We start from the raw sequence: 5,165 nt of genomic DNA, 5'->3' as shown, positions 1-5,165 counted from the left end.
TGTAAAACTCCATTTCATCTTCAGCAAACCTTTCAGCTGGAATATAATTTTTACCAATAAAACAACTATAAACACCATCACTTTTATTATGCATGGCTGTACCTTGATAACAACACTTGGCATGACTGACAGCAGCGAGGTAACCATGGACACTGCTCTTATTAAGAAGAGATAAAAAATTACATTCCAGTAATTTAGAAATACTTCTTTTCTCTTGAAAGGGAAAGTGAAAAAAAGTATTTCCAGATATATTTCCCATTTCAGATGCCTTGCCTATTACTGATAATATTAATATTGTTATAGTTTTAACTGCAGTGCTTCGAAACACCAGCCTGAGGTCAGGGCTACTGAGGTCAGAGAGATGCCTGAACAGAAATTATGGTCCTTGAAATTCAAGGCCCAGGGTTGGAACAAACAAGGCACACAAGAGTAAAGGAAACTGTTTTATCTCCATTTTTAAGATAAAGGAAAAGAAACACAAGAAGACAAATCTTTATCTAGTCTCAAGGACTTTGTCATCTTTGGAATGACTTTTTCTGTATCTATTAAGCATAACAAAGGCATCAAAAAGTGCTAGACTAGTCAGTCCTGAACAAGTAAAATCATATCCATGTCCTCACTAATATTTTGCATTACTTATAAACTTTTTATAGACATATTTTAAATAACAGTTTCTATAAAGACTGATCATGCAGCAGACTGTTGTGCTGACATTTTTATGGTCTACAAAAAGCTCTTGAGATCTGGAATTTCAGCAAGCTGCAGCCCCTAGGGAGCACATCAATTTTATCTGTGCATTTTTCTAGCCAACTTGCATTTTCCTCTTTGTGCATGGGTGTCAAAAACTAGAATATGGGTTGACCCAGCTCAAACCAGCTGTAAGTTTTCTTGTTTGAATTATTTTTCTATCACACCCTGCTTTTGCCCTTTGCCCTTCTCCATACTGACAGCTTTGCCAAATAAATCTTCGCTGTTCAGCCAGATGAGGAAACAGCCAGCAAACAAGGTTATTGTCCTTTTTTGCCCAGGTATGAATAGCCCAGACTGCTAAGTCCTGATCAGTGGTTCAGGCTGATTTCATATCTATTATTCTGTGTTATCAAAAGTTGTCTTTGAGTCATCTACCTCTAAGTAAACCAAAATTTTGATAAAGATGCTAAAAAATAAATCTTCATGTGGCAGGATGTTTTGTCTCAAATACGTACAACGTTATCTCCTCTCAGACCCAGATAATTTAAAATAATCTTTCCAAGATTCCCTGAGTAACCTAAATCCAGGCAGAATAAAAATGATACAAAAGATATAAAAGGTAATAAACCTGTAGTTCATCGTAGCCCACGGAGTGCTCCCTAACACTTGTTGTTTTGAAATTACTTCTGTCACAGTGGCGAGCAAGTGTCTGTGCTTTCATCTGGAAACAAAGACTGAATTATTGTCTCTGATGTCAAGGGAATGTTTTAATTTCTTGTGGTACTGTTGCTTGAAAGTGTGTCCCCTAGCCTGCAGACAGAGAGAAAGGGCTGGGGTTACACACTCACTAGTGTTCCCCACGGAGATTTGTGGCTGCTCTCTGTCTGAAACGCATCACTCTGGTTCTCACAGATAAAGCATGATTTCATAAATACAAGCGTTGGGTTCAGCTATTCAGTGATAGACCTCACTGTGTGTTTCTTGAAAATGTTCCTTATAGGGGCTATTTCTTTGGAAAATTATATTTCTTCATGCAGTATTTGCTTCTAAAGAGGTGTCTTCTTCCACTCTGCACAAACCGTGAGATACCAGTTTCGTTATGTCGCATGCCTTCTTAAAACTATCACTGGAGAAAGGATGGGATTTCCACTAAGATTTTAGCTGATCAGAGAATGGGATGCAGAAAAGCCCTCCCTGAGATGGCTGAAAATGTCTAGCAGTAATATTAAGGCCCCAGTCACCAATTCTATGTATATATACACACTAAAACACATAAATAGATTCTGAACCAATGGAAGTCAAGGGTTCATAGCCCATTCTTTTGTATTTATAACAGCATTTAACCAGTATGAAATTTAAATGCAACTCTTTCCACATCTATATAATATCTATGTAGACATGGCTCATCCATTTCATTTTTAAAGACATCAGGTTTGCTGAGACTCCCTTGCCTTTCCTCTCACACATACCTTGCAGTCCCCTTTATAAAGAGGATTGTGAAGTTCCTCTGGATGCCACTTGGTTTCTTTCATCTCTGTGTTGAAAAAAATGTACGCAGCTAAGAGTGAATACTCTCAGTCTGGTCTGCAGCTTTGGACTCTGAAGCAATTTGCGGTTAACATTTTTTGTTACAGGGTACTTTTTTCACTGTGGAGGCTTGGATTTCCTTAAACCTCAAATCCACAGCTCTATAGCATTTATCTACGTCTTTCAGTGAGCAGGAGTGAGTCAGTGAGGGTTGGGCTCTGTCCTGGACATCCCCATGGTCTGTAAGTTTCAACACAGAAATGAAAACACCAGCAGCTTGAAGGGGCAGAAAACAACAGAATGAATAGCAGGATGCCAAAATGAGATAGCTTTCACTGTTACCAGCTGCAAAGAAAGAAGATTCGTTAACCTGGTTCCTCAGTTTGGTAGCTGGGTGACAATGTGTTTACATACAGCCCGGTCCAGGCAGGCAATATTTTGTTCCAGTAGCTCAAACCTAATGAGGATCTCCCTTCACAGTATATGTAGGCTTTAGAAACAGAAGAGGGTGACAACATTTGTACTGACTCTTTTGCTGGCACAATGCTATCTAAATAGAGATCAGTATTATCTGTAAAGTCATTTTGTAATAAAACATGCACCACAGCAAATGTTCTCAGGTTGTATAAGAAAACCTTACATAAGAACACCTGACACTAAGAAACATCTTCTTCCTCGATATATATAGAACACAGAAAGTCCCTTTACATGTTCATCAACACCTCACTTACAAGTAAGTAGCTATGTAAGCATAGGTAGCAAAGTACTAACACCTCAAAAGTCTAGAGACCCTCAGGAGGATGGAGAGCCCCATCCATCTCTCCCAGCAAAGGGGACAGCATAGCAGATCAACAAATGGGCAAATTCAAAGTGCTCGCAGCAAAACCGTGTTTTGCTACAGTTGTGTGCTCAACAACAAATACATTCTTGTCCCTGTCCTCTGCAGGTGCCTTGTTCCCAGAAAACAACTCTTGCTGCAACAGGGCTCAGAAAACAGAGATCACAGTCCTTTGTCTTCCCAAACTAATGTTCAAAGTGAGAAATAACAGGAAAGTTAGAAGCCAAAAATTCATGCAAATGTATTCTATGGAATTCAGGGAATTCAATGCCACAGGATATCAACAAACTGAGATACTGCAGATAGTTCCACTGCTTACACAACATACAGGCAAAAGCTCATCAGAACTCCTGCAAAATCTAAGGGATGAGAAAATGAGGTTCCTTTCTCTTCTGTAGTGTGGTGGTGGGTGCAGTGCTGGGCACACAAATGCTGCTTGCCCTGAAGCACTGCAGTGGTCACCTCCCGATGTTCCCAGGTCTGTGGTTTGAACAGGCACAGAAGTTCCTGTGACCCACAGCTCTCCAGAGACAAATCATTGATACAAATTGTAAAGTTCAAATGTTTGTTCCTCAAACTTCGTTTTCACTTCCACCGTGTTCCATTTAAGTATTTTGCCAGCACACATTGTACCTCACATCTCTAACGCTTTTTTTCTGGTTTGGAGCATGTCTTTTAACCTAAGCACATAAAAGTTACATTGCTATTAATAGACTATGAACCACTGATGCAATTATCATTTTAAGCAAAAAATAAAATCTTTTTTTTAAGTTACTAATCCACCATATGTACTATTAGAAAGAACAATATAATTTCCTGCATATTTAAAAAAATTAATTAGAACTTCACTTCTTCAATTCTTACTAATTAAAAAAAAATCCCACAGATTAAAAATGGGGAATATAAAGATATTAAAATATCTTTATTGCCTTCAAGGCACTGTAATTTTAGATAATGTTATTCTCCTGAACTTTAAGTTGTACTAATTCTTCTCTCTCTACTTCCATATTATTCTCCTCGGGCACAGATCATGCATTTCCTCCATCTTATGCTTCTACTTCAAGTTTGATTTTTCCTAGGGAATGCTTTGTTCAGCAGCAAGCAGGCAGTCATTTTAGCGTCTTTATTCCCCTTATCCCCCATTCTCTTTTGTGGATCTAAATGATACACCTAAGGTGAGTTGAGACAGTATTTGTGAGATCTTTCTGTCCACCCCCACCCCAATAACAATAATCACAGACAAGGTGTCCTTGTTCTTTCCTTGCTACCAGAACATTCAAGATTGACAACTCTATGCCAAGTTGCTCAGTTAATCATACATGTTCTGGTGGAAATTATTACCTTTATTGCAAAGCTGTGTATAGATAGAATTAAATGCTCATCTTTGCAATAAAGAATGTGCTCTTCTGTAAAATAATTACTCCATTATCAGGTCTGCTCTAAGTATTGTGAAGTTGCTAGTAATTTTTCTCATTCTGTGAGGATTATAAAGACAACCTGAATTTCCAAAGTACAGGATTTAAGACTATCAATTATTTCCTTCATGGATCCCTCCCTTTCCAAAAGAAAATAATCTCCTCTGAAGAAGGTGTCATTCTTATGACAACAGAAGGATTGCAATATCACACTTTCAATGAGAATGTTAGACCTGATTCAAAGTCCAAAAATCCAAACTACATGAAAAGTGTCCTATTAACATCAGTGAGCTGTTCATCGGCTCTACTGAACAAAAGCTTCCCCTCACTTAAGGTCCTGCTGATAGCTGTCAGGCCCTTGAAAGTTTTGACATCCTGGTTCCAGTTACATCACCTCCCCCAGTAAGATTTATGCAGATTTTCTGCCCATCTTCACTGGTTAGGTATATTCCTCTTTCCTCGCTTCAGAAGCATGTTTTATACAGCTTAACTTTTAAAAGTCTATTAAAATGACAAGCATTATAAGAGACTGTGCTAGCAGTAATACCCAAAGTCATAGCCCTTTTAAGATATATAAATTTTTGAAACCAATGTTTCCCCCATGCCTTGCAATACATGTGATAGTAAAACTTGAAAGAAATTACTGTTGTATAATTATCATTTTCTGAAAAAAAATACCACTAAAATAACTTACA

This window comes from Corvus brachyrhynchos, unplaced genomic scaffold (assembly GCF_000691975.1).
Source record: "Corvus brachyrhynchos isolate BGI_N302 unplaced genomic scaffold, ASM69197v1 scaffold48, whole genome shotgun sequence".
NCBI classification, from domain to species: Eukaryota; Metazoa; Chordata; class Aves; order Passeriformes; family Corvidae; genus Corvus; species Corvus brachyrhynchos.
This window is presented reverse-complemented; position numbering follows the sequence as displayed.